We start from the raw sequence: 17,500 nt of genomic DNA, 5'->3' as shown, positions 1-17,500 counted from the left end.
GGAATCATTATCCTGGCCACGAGTCTGTATTGTAGATATTTTAACATAGATATTGTCTTTCTTGCTTTTAATTTTCTTTTCCTCCTCCTCCTCCTCCTCTTCCTCCCTCTCCTCCTCTTCCACTTTTGCTCCTCTTTCTCCCTCTCCTCAACCTCCTCCTCCCTCTCCACCTCTTCCATTTTTTCTCCTCCTCCTCCTCTTCCTCGTCCTCCCTCATCTTCTTCCACTTTGTTAACATTTCTCCCTCTCCTCTTCCACTTCTGCTCTCTTTTCTCCCTCTCTTCTTCCTCCTCCTCTTAAACTCTTGCTCCTCTCTCCCTCTCCTCTTCTTCCATTGTCGCTCCTCTTTCCCACTCTCTTCTTCCTCCTTATCCTCCCTCTCCTCTTCCTCCTCCTCTTCCACTTTCGCTCCTCCTTTTCCCTCTCCTCTTCCTCTTCCACTTTAGCTCCTCTTTCTCCTCCTCTTCCTTCCTCCTCCTTCCTCTCTTCTTCTTCCACTTTCGCTCCTCCTTCTCCCTCTGCTCTTCCTCTTCCACTTTAGCTCTTCTTTCTCCTCCTCCTCCTCCTCCTCAGCCGTCAATACCACGGGTGGCACGGTGGCTGCAGCTCTCGATGAGGTTACCAACTTCACCTTCTTCCCTTTTTGGCTCACAATCGTCTCCTCCTCCTCCTCCGTCTCCTCCACCTCTTTTTCCTCCTCCTCCTCCTCCTCCTCCTCTTCCTCCTCCGCCTCTTTTCCCCCCACCTCTTCCTCCTATTCCACATCTTCGTCTTCCTTTTCTTTATCCTCTTCCTTTCCTTCCTTCTCCTCTTCTTTTATTCTTTTATTTTTTCTTTCTGAATTTCCTTTATCTTAAATTTTAATTCGTTTTTCTTGTATTCCTCTTCTCCTTCCTCTTAACCTCCTACTCTTCCTCTTGATCTCCTCATAGACTCTTCTTCCCTCTTCCTTCAACTACTACATCTCCTACCTCTCCTCCTCCTCTTCCTCCTCACAGTTCTTCTCCTTCCTTATCCTTTTCTTCCTCTTCTTCACCTCCTCCCATACTATTCTTCCCTCTCCCTCATATTACTCCTCCTCCTCACAGTTCTTCTCGTCTCCTTCCTTCTCCTCCTCCTCTTCCCTCTCCCCCCTCTTCCTCTGGACCTTGCATACTCTTCTTCCTTCCCCCTCCAATTACTCCTCCTCCTCCTCACAGTTCTTCTCGTCTCCTTCCTTCTCCTCCTCCTCTTCCTCTTCCCCCTCCTCCTCTTCCTCTTGACATCCTCACATATTCTTCCTCCCTCTCCATCCATCTCCTCCTCCTCACAGTTCTTATCTTCTTCTTTCTCCTCCTCTTCGTCCTCTGTTGTTTTCGTTCTTCTTCTTCTTCTTCTTCTTCCTCTTCTTCTTTGTGTTCGGGTCGTCACCTGACCCGTGACGCTTCTGAACTGGAATGTGTGTGTGTGTGTGTGTGTGTGTGTGTGTGTGTGTGTGTGTGTGTGTGTGTGTGTGTGTGTGTGTGTTTGTGATTCACCATGGTCTTGGATCACGTGTTGGACTCGTGATCGAAAGCTATTACCCTCCCGGAAGAGAGCTCAGAGCTCATATATGACCAATCTATGGGTAATACTGTGACCTTACACGCACACACACCCAACTCCCCGCCCACGAGAGTTGGAGTAACGACTCGCAGCGCAGCGATACTGAAAATATTTCAGCCCTGGGCGGGATTCGAACCCGGACCGCCGTAGTGGCAGCCGGGAACTCTACCATCGCGCCACGAGTGTGTGTGTGTGTGTGTGTGTGTGTGTGCACACGCGTCTGCCATACTACAATTTATTTCTTCTAAATATATGATTATCTTTTATACACAGTCCCTTTCGCTTAACCCCTGACATACCAGTTGGTACTTTCTGTTTCTATTATGACTGTCGGCAGACGATTTTATTCGCCTTCGTTGATAACGAGGAAGATAAGGACATATTGTGTTACGGGAAGAAAACGGGACTTGGGGTCTCTCTTCCCGTTTTCTGATAAGAATGAACAAAAAATGTTGTCCATGGTTGCTACTGGAAATAAAGGGCTTCAACAAAGTTCACTTCTTTTTATTTATTTATTCATTTATTTATTTATCTTATTTATTTGTTTATTTTGTTTTCTTTATTTATTTGTCCATTTATTAATTTATCTTATTTATTTTTTATTTTGTTTTCCTTGTTTACTTATCTATTTATTTATTCATATATTCATTTAATTATTTATTATTTTTTGCTATCTTGTTTATCTATTCACTAATTAATTCATTTAATTAATTGTTCATTTATTTATTTATTTACACAGCCAGTCAGACACAGGCACAGACAGACAAATAGACATACAGAGAGACATGTAGACCTACAGACATACATACAGACAGACGAAGACGTAAACGGAGACAGACAGATAAACAGACAGGGAGATATACAAACGCAGACAAGTAAGTAGACAAAGTACAGACATGCCAAACATAGAAACATGGGAAGACGGGACGAGAGGGGGGTGAAGGGGGGAATGGAAAGTGTTGGGGGGATGGAGGGGAGGGGGCGAGGTCGAAGGGGAGTGGGAGGGTGAGGGGAGACAGGGTGGGGGGAAGAAGAAAGGGGGAGGAGTAGGAGGAGAGGGGAGAGAAGGTAGATGGGGGAAGGGGGAGGGGAAAGGGAAGAGGGGAAGAGGTTAAGGAGGAGTGGGAAGGGGACAGGTGGGAGAAGAGGACGGAGTGGGAGGAGGAGAGGGGAAAGAGGAGTAAGAAAGGAGAAAAGAAGGAGGAGGAGGAGGAGGAGGAGGAGGAGGAAGGAGGAAGGGGAAGAGGAGAGGGAAGAGAAGAGGAAGGAAGAGGGAAGAAAGAGGAAGGAGGAGGAGAGAAAAGAGAAGAGGAAGGAGGGAGAAGGGAAGGAGGGAGAAGGGAAGGAGGGAGGAGGGGGAAGGACGAGGAGGGAAGAGAAGGGGGGAGATAAGAGGAAGGAGGAAGAGGAGAGGAGAGAAGAAGAGGGAAAGGATGAGAGGGGAGAGAAGAGGAAGGAAGGAGGAGGGTGGAGGGAGGGGGAAGGTGGAAGAAACCGTATGAGATGAAATCTATATACACATACGTACGTGAAGTTACAAGACTTGAACCTCAATTTCCCCCCTTCGCCCTCCTATTCCTTGTCTTCAGATACAGCCTCACACTCCACATCTCCCCCGGAAGCCCCCCAACCCCCCCCATCTCGAAGATTACTCCCCCAAAAATACCCCCTCCTTCCCCATTCTCCCCTCTCCCCACAAAAAATCCCCCAGCCTCCCTCATTCTTCCTCTCTCCCCCAAAATATCCCCCCTCCCCCACTCTTCCCATCCCCCTCAAAAATATCCCCCTCCTCTCCCATTCTCCCCCAAAATATACCCCCTTCTCTCTCCCCCTCCCCCCTCTCCCCCAAAGAATACTCCCTCCTCCCTCACTCTCCCCCATCCCCCAAAATATCCTCTTCCTACCCCCTCCCTAAGAAATAACCCCCACCCGCGATACGGGTATTTGTATGTTAAATAGGAAAGAAGCGTCGGTAAAATTGTGTATGGTAGCGTGTATATGTATGTATGTATGTGTGTGTGTGTGTGTGTGTGTGTGTGTGTGTGCGTGTGTGTGAAAAACATACACACGAAAGCGTCACTTTTGCCATAGTTACTTAGACTACCAGAGCAAGTAACAAAGAGAGAGTGCGGGACTCGAACCCGCAACGAGGAGAAGGAAGAGTAGGTGGAGGAGGAGGATACGAGGAAACACGCATGCTTCCGATATCACGCAAAAAAAAAAAAAAAAAAAAAAACGCTGCGTGACTCTGGTCCGCGGGGGTGTCACGTACTCTGGTTGATCCTCACCGAGCCTATACGGTGGTTCTCTAAGCTTTCTTTTTCCATGGGGCCCCCGGCTTGAGCGGGATCAAAGCGACCGCGGCCCCCATAGTAGTCTTATCTTACGCTGACATGGTTTAACAACAAAAGGATTAAGAGGATGAAGAGGAGAAGGAAGAGAAGAAGGAAGGAAGAAGGAAGAGGAGGAGGAAGAAAGGAAGGAAGGAGGAAGGGAGAGATGGAAAGAAGGAAGGAAGGAAGGAAAAAAGGAGGGACACAAAGAAAAGGAGTGAAGGAGGAAAGAAGGAAGGAGGAAGGAAGGAAGGAAGGGAGGAGGGAAGGGAAGAAAGAAGGAGGAAAGAAGGAAGGACGTAAAGAAGAGGAAGAAAGGAAGAAAGAAACGAAGGAAGGAAAGAAGGAAGAAAAGAGAGAGGGAAGGAGGGAAGGAGGGAAGGAATGAAGGAGGGAAGGCCGTTAAGAAAGGAAGGAAGGAAGAAGGAAGAGGAGGAGGAAGAAAGGAAGGAAGGAGGAAGGGAGAGATGGGAAGAAGGAAGGAAGGAAGGAAAAAAGGAGGGACACAAAGAAAAGGAGTGAAGGAGTAAAGAAGGAAGAAGGAAGGAAGGAAGGAAGGAAGGAGGGAGGGAAGGAAGGGAGGAGGGAAGGGAAGAGAGAAGGAGGAAAGAAGGAAGGACGTAAAGAAGAGGAAGAAAGGAAGAAAGAAACGATGGAAGAAAAGGGAGAGGGAAGGAGGGAAGGAGGGTAGGAGGGAAGAAGGGTAGGAGGGAAGGAGGGGAGGCCGTAAAGAAAGGAAGGAAGGAAGGAAGGAAGGAAAGGAAGGTAAGGAAGGAATGATTTTCCGACACCTGCATGGTTCATTTGTTCTGATCTATACTCTCTATATTCCCTCTTATTTATTCATTTATTTATTCAATAATTTGTTTATTTATTTTTATTTATCTATATATTCATTTATGTATAATTTATTAATTGATTTATCTAAATACTTATCTAAATAATTACGCAGGCAAATAAACAAATATGTCCTACATTTATCCATTTATTTCTATGTTCATTTATCGATCTATTTATGCCAAGATTGATCTAAATAACCAATTTAATAACTAGGCAGCTGAATAACTAAATAACTAGGTCTATGAATTAATAACGAAATAAATTACTGAACAATAAATAATTTGGCCTTCCCTACTTCTCGTTTGTCATTTCTTATGACATTGTCTCTCTCTCTCTCTTTCTCATTTCTCTCTTCTCTTCATTTCTCTTCTTCCTCCATTTGTTCTTCCGTGTCTCGTTTTATTGTCTTGTAGCTCCCTTCCCTTCCTTGCCTTTGTCTTTTTTCTTTTTTCTTGACTCTGATTTTTTGTCTTCCTTGCATTTGTCTTTTTTTTCTTTCTTTCTTTGTCTGTCTGTCTGTCATCCCTGTCCATTTTTTTCTTTTTCTTACATTCCTTGGCTGTCTATTTTCCTCTCTTTCTTGTCTGTCCGATATTTTTTGTCTTATTTTTTCTTTTTCTTTCTTTATTCCTGTCGTTCTTTCTTCTTTTTTTTTTTCTTTTATCTGACTTTTTTTTAATCTTTCTTTCTTTCTTCCTTGAGGGGGTGGGAGGGGGATGAGGTGGAAGAGGTGGAAGAGGGGAAGTGGGGGAGTGGAAGAGGGGAGGTGAAGGAGTGGAAGAGGGAGGTGGGAGGAGGGGAAGAGGGAAGAATGAAGGAGTGGAAGGAGGAGGTGGGAGGAGACGAAGAGGAGGTCGAAGGAGGGGAAAAGGGAAGATGGAGGAGGGGAAGAGGGGAAGATGGAGGAGGGGAAGAGGGAGTATGGAGGAGTGGAAGAGGGAAGAGTGGAAGACGGAAAGGGGGAGGGTGGAGGAGGGGAGAGGTGAGGCGAGAGGAATAGAAAATAGGAGGGTGGAGTGGAAGAGGGGAAGATGGAGAAGTGGAAGAGGGAGGTGGGAAGAGTGGAAGAGGGGAGGTGGGAGGAGTGAAAGAAGGCAAGAAGGAGGAGGGCAAGGGGGGAGGTAGGAGGAGGGGAAGAGGGGAGGAGGGAGGAGGAAGGCAAGGGGGAAGTGGGAGGAAGGGAAGGGGAGGTAAAAGAAGGGGAAGAGGAATGGAACAGGGGAGGTAGGAGGAGGGGAAGGGGGAGGATGGAGGAGGGAAAGAGGGGACGTGGATGGAAAGGGAGGGGAAGAGGGGGAGGGGAAGAGGGGAGGAGAGGAAGGGGGAGGATGGAGGAGGGGAAGAGGGGACGTGGGAGGAGAGGGAGGGGAAGGGAAGGAGGGGAAGAGGGGAGGTGAGAGGAGGGGGAGAGGAAGGGGGAGGAAGGAAAGGGGGAGGAGGGGAAGGGAGAGGGGAGCAGGTCTTCCAGCAAGACAATACAGCTGATTAATGATCACATATTAATATTCATTGTCTTCGTTTAAAGAACCTGTATTTGTTTGTGTGTGTATGTGTGTGTGTGTGTGTGTGTGTGTGTGTGTGTGTGTGTGTGTGTGTGTGTGTGTTTGATTGTGTGTGTGTGTGTGTGTTTGATTGTGTGTGTGTATGTGTATTTGTGTGTGTGTTTGTGTGCGTCTTTGTTTGTTTGTTTCTGTTTGTGTGTGTGTGTGCGTGTGCGCGCGCGTGTGTGTGTGTGCCTTTGCCTTTGTCTTCCTAGGTATCTCTCTCTCTCTCTCTCTCTCTCTCTCTCTCTCTATCTCTTTGACTCAATTTAAATATATCTATTCAACTTTTTATTACAACTATCTTTAATTATTCCATCTATTTATTCATTCATCTATTTTTTACTAAAAATGTTATAGAAAATGGGATGTTCCCACCAGTCAGGGAAGGAGGTAATTAAGATGAACTTAGGACAAGACAAGACAAGACAAGATAAGATGAAATAAGTTAAGGTAAGGTAAGCTAAGACAAGTTAAGGCATGGCTAGACAAAATAAGACAAAATGAAATTTAAGACAAGTTAAGAAACAACTAGGCAAGTTAAGACAAGACAAGCAAAGACAAGTCAAGACTAGGCGAGATAAGACAAGAGAAGAGAACATAGGGTAAGATGAGACAAGTCAAGATATTCTAAGACAAGGAAAGAGTAGGCAAGGGAAGACAAGACTAGACAAGATAAGACAGGATGAGACAAGACAAGCTAAGACAAGTTTAGGCAAGGTAAGACAAGGTTAGGCAAGGTAAAAAAACAAGACAAGATGAGATAAGATGAGACAAGACAAGACAAGGACAAAATATGATAAGTGAAACAAGACAAGATAAGACAAGACAAAAAGACAAGACTGGATGAGACAAATCAAGACAAGACAGAAAAGGATAATAAAAAGACAAGATAGGATAGGATAAAACAAGTCAATACAGGACAAAAAAAAGACAAAATAGAATAAGATGATACAAGTCAAGACGAGATAAGACAATATCTTCGCTATCGGTTGTGTTACGAAGAAGAATAGAATAACTTGAGGACTAAAATAAAACAAAATAAAATAAAATCAAGTAGGAAGGGATTGAAGAGAGATGTCCGTCACTTACTCTTTTCTCTCTCTCTCACTCTCTCTTTTTTCTTCTTTTTTTTCTCTTTAGTATTTTTTTTCTAGTTGTATGTAGCACAAGCTGTCCATTCTCCTAAGCTTTCTATCCTCCCTTTCTCCTCCTCCTACTCCTCCTCTTCCTCTTCCTCCTCCTCCTTTCAACAATGTGACCCTGCATGGCCAATGTCCAGACAACATTTACATCACTGTCTTGCAACACCTCCTCCTCCTCCTCCTCCTCTTACTCCACCTCCTCCTTCTCTTCCTCCTTCTCCTTTTCTTCCTCGTCTTTCCCATCCGGAGTTTATATGTGACTAACATTTACACACAATCATGCTCGTTCATACTCACACACATACACACACAAACACATACACATACACAAGCACACACACACACACACATACACACACATACATACACACGCGCGCGCGTGCGCGCAATGAATGACAATGATAAGGCGAATGACACAAGACCTTCTGGCCCATAAAACACACACACACATACACATACACATACACACACACACACAAAATCAAGTACACACACACGTACACACGGCTTTCACTGAAGGAATTTATGTAATACTAATAAAATATTGAGACCCTGTGATGATGATGGAGAATGCTTGTGACAACATCATCACAGGATGCAGCATAGGCTATGCCCCCCTAGCGAGATGAAGACGAAATATACATGATAAAATCAGTCCTAAGTGTGTGTGAAAAAAAAAATCATTTTTTTTTCATTTATTTTCCATTTATTCATTTATCAATTTATTCTTGTTTTTTGGTCAATTATCTTTCTTTGTCATTTCATAAGAAAGCGTGTATCATGTTATAATTATCAAGAATCAAGTTGGCGGTTGTTATTGATGTATTCATACATATATTACCTATTTCTCATTCATTTCTTTGCTTGCTTATCTATAAATATTCGTATCATTTCCATAACCTTTGTATTAGTGTGGTTGATTGAGCTTCGCTCTCATCTAATAACTTTGAGAACCTGAGATCTATTCCCAACGGCAAGGAAGAGAGAACGAGTCTCTGATAACTAGAGCTTCTATCCTAGAAATGAGAGACATGGACACTGAATTCTACGGTATCGCTGGAATAGAGTAATATCAAACCAGAGACTAATTTGGTACTCCGTCTAGGTCAGTTGATGTGATGTGATATGGTTTAACGTCATAAACTCCTCCCTATCCGAAGGCTAGGACGGTACCCCTCACAGAGGACTTTGTAGCGTGGAATTTAATGAACTATCCCCTTGGTTCAACTTCGCCGGTGGCAGGTTTCGAACCACCATCCCCTCGACCTTCGTCGCAAGTAACGACGCCTTAACCCGCTCAGCCAGTTACCTCCAGCATAATTCGTGAACGTCGTGGCTGGAGGTACAACTGGGTCGAACCTGTCGATAGGTGTCTGGAATGGGAAGGGTGTCTGCATGGAAGCTTGCCCGAAGGAGAGGGCGTCTGGCGCCGGCATGCGACTGAAGTAACTCACTCCCTGGCGTATGACGCCCCCAATGGATAGAAGCAATGGTTACTGTCAATATAACCACTAAATATGAGATCCTGAGGTCTTTGTACCTCATGTTGCTGTTAAGAGCCTCCTGGTGTACGCCTTTTGTTGTACGAACCGTCTCCCACGCTATACATATGGTTCATTTTTCTTAGATTGGCGAATATGTGATACTCGCTCCTGATTGGTTGGATACCATATATACATATATATATATATATATATATATATATATATATATATATATATATATATATATATGCATACATACACAAAACCTACCAGTCGGAGACGTACAATTATTTTCACCAGTTTAAGAAAACCGAGTTACACTTTGATATACTACGTTTAGGTGTATGGCCATTCCTATATGTATTGCTTAGCTTTACCTATTAGAAAAAGGGACAGATTTAGTGTACCTAGACTATAGTACTATTTGATATTCTTACCTAATTTTATATGTTTTTCCAAGTCTTTTTTTTTCTGCTTCTTTCTCACTTCCTTTTCTTCTTATTTTTCCAATCTTTACTTTCCCTTTCTATTACTACTTTCGTTTTTACATTTTTCTCTTTCTGTTTTCTTCTTCGTCTCCACTTCGTCTTTGTCACAAGAACACGTCTTGTCCTTGAAGACTACTTTCCTCTTCTTCATCTTTAATTTCGTCTTCTTTTTCTTCCTCTTGTTCTACTTCTTCCTCTGCTTCCTCTTCTTCTTATCTTTCTTCTCCTCCGTCGTCTTCTTTTTCTTCCCCTTCTTTTTCTTCTTCTTCTTCTTCTTCCTTTTGTTTTTAGGCTTCCTCTTCTTCTTTGTGAACTTTTAATTCTTATTTTCATCTTATCATTGATATTTTTTCTTTTTCTAATTCTTCTTTTTCCTTCTTCTTTTTCCTCTTCTCCTTCCTCTTCTTCTTATTCTTTTTCTTCTCCTTTATCTTTGTCTTCTTTATCATCTTCTTTGCCTTCTTCTTCATCTTCTTCTACTTCTTTCTACTTCTTCTTCTCTTCTTCTTCTTATCTTTCTTCTTTCTTTTTTTCTGTACTTGATCTTTTTCTTCTTCTTTATTTCCTTCTTCTTTTTCTTCTCCCTCTCCATCTTCTTTTTATTATCATTCTTTTTTCTTCTTTATCGTGTGTGAAAACATATTTAGTAAATGTCTTCTCGTATATAAAAAAATCTAATTGTGTTTAAGCATTGAGGATAATGACAATGAGAACTAAGATATTAAGTCATTATCTAGAATTATTATGATCGCCAAAGACCATTTATGTCACTAGGTTCTACATAAAAAACTAACATCTAAAATCCCAAGTTTTTTTTTGTGGTGAATAAGCAAGTTTTATGTTGTGACCGTTAGCCAGTGTGACGTCATGTCGTCTGAAGACAAAGGGTCGATGTGACGTCATGTCGTCTGAAGACAAACAACCGACGTCATGTCTGAAGACAATCGTTTTGACGTCATGTCGTCTGAAGACAAACAATCGTCTTGACGTCACGTCGTTCGAAAATAAACGGTCATGTGACGTCATGTCGTTTGAAATGAAAAATGGGTAATAACATCAATAATCGTCATTGTTGAATCTTAATGATAAAGCATTGAGATATATTAATAAAAACAATATCATAATGACATTTTTGGATATATATATATATATATGTGTGTGTGTGTGTGTGTATATATGTCATAATGAAAAAAAAATATATATATATATATATATATATATATATATATATATATATATATATATTCCAATAATTATCTTTAAACACTAGATATATCTATATTTGTATTATTGATAATAAGAAATTAATATTTTAATTAAAAGATATATCTATAATAGTAAATGAATGAATGAATAAATAGATAAATAAAATATACCTTTTTATGCAATTTCCTTATATAGAAACCCAGTTCACGGAAAAACTAGTTTTAATATATAATATTCCCGTTTTCTATAACAAGAACATCTACTTCTAGGTTTAACTTGCTAAGCAGCATCATAGTTCGAATTTAAACAAAATTATATATAATATTCAAATCACTTTAGGCATATATGTTGAGAATATAATACCTAAAAAGAAAAAATTCTCAATTTATATTATCTGAAACGTGAAAATATTGATTAATATAATTGGAGGAACTGTTTATTTTATTCTATTACGTTTAATTTTATTTTGCTCTATTTTATTTCATTATATTTAATTTCATTTTTATTAAGATTTGAATGTATTGTTTATTCAATTAACCCAACGGATGAATCATTTTCTGTCTGTTGTTTTTTCAATTTCATTGATTATAGTCTATTTTGATTAATAATAGCCTAATATAGCTACTACAACACCAATTCACTAAAATAAAATAGAAAAAAAAAACTGGAAATAATTTACCACAACAATTCTACAACCAGATAATTTACGGTAAATCTTACGATAGTAAAATGTTCATTTTACGATCGTAAATGAGAAATCTACATTTAGTCATATCTAACGACACACACGGGACCACCGTGACGGCGTTCTTGTTCCCCACATTTGCACTTTCATGCCTTTTGGGGACTCTTCGGGGTACAGGTTAGAGAATCGGAGTGCGGGACTCGAACCCACAACTAAGTCAATGTGAGACCAGCACGCTTTCGATGACGCCACCGGTGCACATTCTCAGTGGAGAGTAGCCTCCGGTCATAAAATGCGTTGGTCTGGTCCGTAGGGGTGTAGCTAACGTCCCTATAAGACAGTTCACCCCCACAGGATAGAAACGCTGGTTATTGCAAGAGGATCGTTCATTTCTCTTCCCTGTTCTCATTTATCATCGTTCTCCTCCTCCTCCTCCTCCTCTTCCTCCTCCTCCTCCTTCTTCTTCTCCTTCCTCCTTTTTCAATTAATGTCGTCCATGACATTTCTGTTTCATATCTGTCTTCGTCTTTTAATTTATTTCTTTTTCTTCTTCTTCTTCTTCTTCTTCTTCTTCTTCTTCTTCTTCTTGTATTTCTCAAAATCCTTCAGACTTCTTTCCTCTTCTATCAATGTCATCATCTATTAAGGGCATCATACGCCAGGAGGCGCGTTGCTTCACTCACACATCGGCGCCCGTCCCTTCCCCCTACGGTCTCTCCGAGGAGAACGCTTCCATGCAGACACCCTTCGATCTACTTGCCCCTACAACACCAATAATGAATTCATAATTGGGTGCACAAATAACGAATCCATTAGGCGTGCATACATTATGAAGATTCGTAAAATGTTAGGTCAGGTCAGGTCATTATCACTCATGTCAGAGGTCAGATTTTCCCGCCTTTATCTGGCATTCCGGTAATGTGTGCATCATGTCTAATAGACTCGTTATCTGTGTGTCAAATTATGAATTCATTATTGGTACTGCACATTTTATGAATATTCATAATCTGTGCAGATTTACAAAATGTGCGTGACGGATACAACCCTGTGACGTGTTCAAGTGAATCAAAGGCTTTAACAAGGGTAACGGAAACATGGTCATCATATTAAGACAACAGGACGTGACTCGCAGTAATGGATTTAAATTGGACAAACTTAGATCTAAGAAGGAAATAGACAAAAACTGGTTTACCAATAGAGTACTCAACTTAGTAACGAGGTAGTGGGAGCTGAAACTATCGGTTATTTTAAGAAAAGATTAGACAACTTTATGAATGGGGATGACAGGTGGTAATGGACATGGAACTGCATAGAGTAGGCCCTATGGTCTCTTGCAGTCTATTTCCAAAAATCAGGCTATTGTATTCGATTCTGAGACTCCGGACTGGAATGGTTTAAGGCCATGTTTGTTGGTGTATTTGTGTTGTATTTTTCATGTATTGTGTTTGCTTTTATCTGACATATTATACTCTATCTTTTTCAAGAAACCCGGGTGGCTCAGGGTAGTGTTCTATTTCCAAAAATCAGGCGATTGTATTCGATTCTGAGACTCCGGACTGGAATGGTTTGAGGCCATGTTTTTTGGTGTATTTATGTTGTATTTTTCATGTATTGTGTTTGCTTTTATCTGATATATTATACTCTATCTTTTTCAAGAGACCCGGGTGGCTCAGGGTAGTGTTCTCGACTCATGGGCAAGCGACCTAAGTTCAAGTCGCCAGACAAAAGATAAATAAATAAATTAATAAATAGATTAATAAATGAAGAAGTAAATAAACGTTTTTGTATTAAGATTTCATACGTAATCACTTATTGTATGTACGTTACAGCCCTGTCAGGCTCGTTTATTGTCTTATCCAGAGAGCACGAGCACGAACACACACACACACACATACACACTCGGTGGCGCGGTTGGTAGAGTCCCCGACTGTCACTACGGCGGTACGTGTTCGAATCCTGCCCAGGGCTGAAATAATGTCAGTATCGCTATGCTTCGAGTCGTTACTCCAACTCTCGTAGGCGGGGAGTTGGGTGTATGTGTGCGTGTAAGGTTAAAGCATTACCCATAGATCGGTCATACGAGCTCTGAGCTCTCTTCCGGGAGGGAAATAGCTGTCGATCACGAGTCCAGCACGTGACCAAAAGACCAAGGTGAATACACATACACACATGCACACATATACACACAAAGTTCAAGACCTCCCTACAGAATGCACTAACATTCATGTCTGGGGGTGGGGGTGATATGGGACGGGGGGGGGGTAATGGCGTGGGTTGGGGATTGATGGGAAATGATGGTGTCTATCCACAGTGCAGTCTAGTAAGCTGCAACTACCTTTCCCTCACCTAGTTTTCTAGATTTGAACAAGACCACATGCCTCTTGCTACAGCACAATCTAGGCAATGTGTCACACAATGAAACGGCTAGATTCATTTTCTATTTTATTTTATTTTATTTTTTACTGTTTGTCTTTCTCTAGGCATTTTATCCTAGATGACCCGTTCTAAGATAAACACTTTCTAAATTTCAAGAAATTCCCTCCTTTCACTCCTCCATTGTCCTCTTCCTCCCCCTCCCCTGTCTCCCTCCTCCCCACCTCCCCCCTATTATCCTGAACCTGTCCTCACCCCCTCCTCCCCCCATTACCCCCCCTCCCTCACCCCTATTTTCCTGGACCTGTCACTTATACCTTCCCCCCTCCCTCCTCCCCCCTCTATTATCCTGAACCTGTCCTCCTCCCCCTCCCCCCTCCCCCTAAGATGGTTTCACTTTCGTCTCTCTGCAGCATCTTCAGCTTTCACTGTTGACCTTTGACCTCGTCTGACCTGCGACAGAAAGCTGCACCTATTCTGTGACGTCATCTGGGCCCCTTTGGTACTCTTTGACGTCATCTGGCTCCCGTGGCCTTTTTATGATGTCATAAGGCACAACTTGGCATTCTTGTAACGTCATCTGATCCTTTTGGAACTAGTGTGACGTCACATGGCTCCCTATGGCACTCTGTGACGTCATATAGATCCTCTTGGCACTGTGACGTCACGTGGCTCCCTTTGGCACTCTGTGACGTCATATGGATCCTCTTGCCACTATGCGACGTCATCTGACTCCCTTGGCAATCTGTTACGTCATCTAGATGCCTGCTTGACAATCTGTGACGTCATATGGCCCTCCTTGACACTCTGTGACGTCATCTGGTTCCCTTGATTGTTGCTGTGTTGTAGAGATTCTTAGACCAACAGTAACTTCCTATACACTGAAGGTGTGCAAATTAATTTGTCATGACTAAATGGCATATACATGCATACATACATGTATATATATATATATATATATATATAATTATATATATATATATATATATATATATACATATATATATATATATAATTATATATATATATATATATATATATATATACATACACATATACATATATATATACATATACATATATATATATGCATATAATATAGGTTATATCTTCCTATGCAAACGTCTTATACTTACCTAACCTTTTATAATACAACTAATATCATACTTTGCGAACATTACAATTTACTTTGAAAAGAATATATATACATAGCAAAACTGTTATGCTTTACTGTTCGAAAGTTTCCGCCAGCGAGTTGGACCAAGGGCATGGTTCATTAAATTCCACGCTACAAAATCCTCTGTAAGGGCATCGTTCTAGCCTTCTGATAGGAGGACTTCGCGACGACAAAAGAATCATTATCATGATAACTATATTTGTTACTAAATGCCATAATATATTTTTCAAATGTTTTATAATTTACACTACAAATTTTATACTTTATTTTGAAAAAAATTATACATTACATTTCAAAAGTTATATCTCATTTTGGAAACGTTATAAAAACGCTTGGAAACGTTTGTGCAAACGTTATATTTTATTTGGCAAAATATATACTTTATTTTTCAAACTTTGTAGTTTCTCTTGTCAATGCTATATTTTATGTTGACTTTATATATCTTATTTTGAAAACGTTATAAAAACGTTTATGGGAACGTCTTTGCAAACGTTGTAGATTATTTGGCAAACTGTATATTTTATTTTCCAAACGTTGTAGTTTATTTTTTAAATGTTATATTTCATTATGTAAACTTTGTTTCCTATTTTACAAGCATATACTGTAGAGCATAAGTACATGGAACATTAGAATAAAGGGAAGCGCAAGAGACCCTAAGGCCTACACTAGGTAGTCCCACGTCCATTACCACCTATCATCCACATCCAGAAAGTTAACTAACCTTCTCTTACAACAACAAATAGTTTCATGAAATGTACAAGAAAATTATAGTAATGAGAAAAATAATTAAAACTATATTAACAATAATAATAATGATTATAGTAATAATGATAATAATGATAATGATAATAATAGTAGTAACAATAAAATGGTAATAATATAAGTAATAATAACAATAACAATAATGATAATAATAATATTAATAATAATAGCATCAATAATAATAATAAATAATAATAGCAGCACAATTTTGGAATGAGGATAAATATAGAATATGACTATATGGTTAAGGAAGTGTTTCCACCATATATATCACATAGAGTATATAACCACAGGCCAGAACAATAATTCACCGAGAATATAGTGGGCGATAACTCATAGTTATCACATAATATCTATCTATATACCAAGGACTTTTCCCCTTTAATGGGGGGGAGGGGGGTAGCCAGTCAAGCCACGTACCCACTCCCACCCATACACCATCTGTTTCCCTCTCACTTTAGCTCCTCTTGGATGAAGGGTCATCCTTAGTCTCCTGCACACACATACACAAACACACACACACACACACACACACGCACACACACACACACACACACACACACACACACACACACACATATATATATATATATATATATATATATATATAAAGTATATATATATATATATATGTATGTATTCACCGTCCTTGTCCATAAAGATAGAAACACCAATGACATACATTCCAAAACGAAAATGCATAACAATATTTTCCAAATTTGTCGATATTTTTGACAAAATAAGACAAGAATCTTGGTCCAAGCATAAGTACTTTTTTCAGAATTCATCTTATGATAATATATAAATGAAAATAAATAAATAAATAAATAAAAAATCTATAATATGAAAAAATATTTTCATTTCAAAAACTAAAAGTACTCACGACATAGCTCCGCCTACATACACCCACATGACCTCCCCACGCCCACAAGCGAATGAAATACATCCGCATACCGAAGGCGCCCATAGAAGCGGCAAAAACATACATACACACACACACACATATATATATATATATATATATTATACACACACACACACACATATACAGGATATCCATTAAGTCTATGTACCCTTCAAAAGAATAATAACTTTGTAAATACTTGTGCTAGAGATAATCTGTAAAAAGTGTTACAAACCTTAATTTACCTAGTTTTAAGCACGATCACTGAGCAAATCTTCACCACAGTATTTGTATCAGTTTTTGGAAATTTATATATTTCTTTTTCAGAATCACTGGTAACCCATGGCTACAACCGAGGAAAAAATAAATTGTATCCTTTGCTGTACAAAGAAAGTTTAGAACAGAATACAGTAAAGAAACACCTCATAGGAACTTTATTTCCAAATGGATAAAAAAAAAAAAAAAAAAATCAAAGACACAGGCTCTACGTTTGCCAGACTTGACTCCATTAATTTTTCTTTTATGGGGATATGTGAAAACAATTTGTATGCAACCAAACCTAGTTAATCAGAAGATTTGAAAGTTAAATAACTAATGAGCTTTTAGGCATTACTGTAAATCAGTTGGCAATTCTTTTTTAGAGAACTGCAAAATCGTATTTCCCTTTGTATTGCTAATGATGGTGGACATGTGGAAACCCCCCCAAAAAATTACAAGACGATAAAAAATATAGATTTTTCTTTCTAATACTTAATACAGATTCATTCTATCCCAAAGACCAGTGATGTTATAATTTTTCTAAAGTCCACACGTACTTTATGGACACGCTGTATATGTATATATATATATGTATATATATATACATATACATATACATATACATATACATATATATATAAATAATTCTGTCAATAGTAATAAAGGGTGTGTGTACAAAATACCTTGCAAATCATGTAATCAGTTTTATGTTGGTCAGAC

Source organism: Oratosquilla oratoria, chromosome 31, assembly GCF_046742065.1.
Source record: "Oratosquilla oratoria isolate Oo_2021 chromosome 31, ASM4674206v1, whole genome shotgun sequence".
Taxonomy (NCBI): domain Eukaryota; kingdom Metazoa; phylum Arthropoda; class Malacostraca; order Stomatopoda; family Squillidae; genus Oratosquilla; species Oratosquilla oratoria.
Note: the sequence above shows the minus strand (reverse complement) of the source record.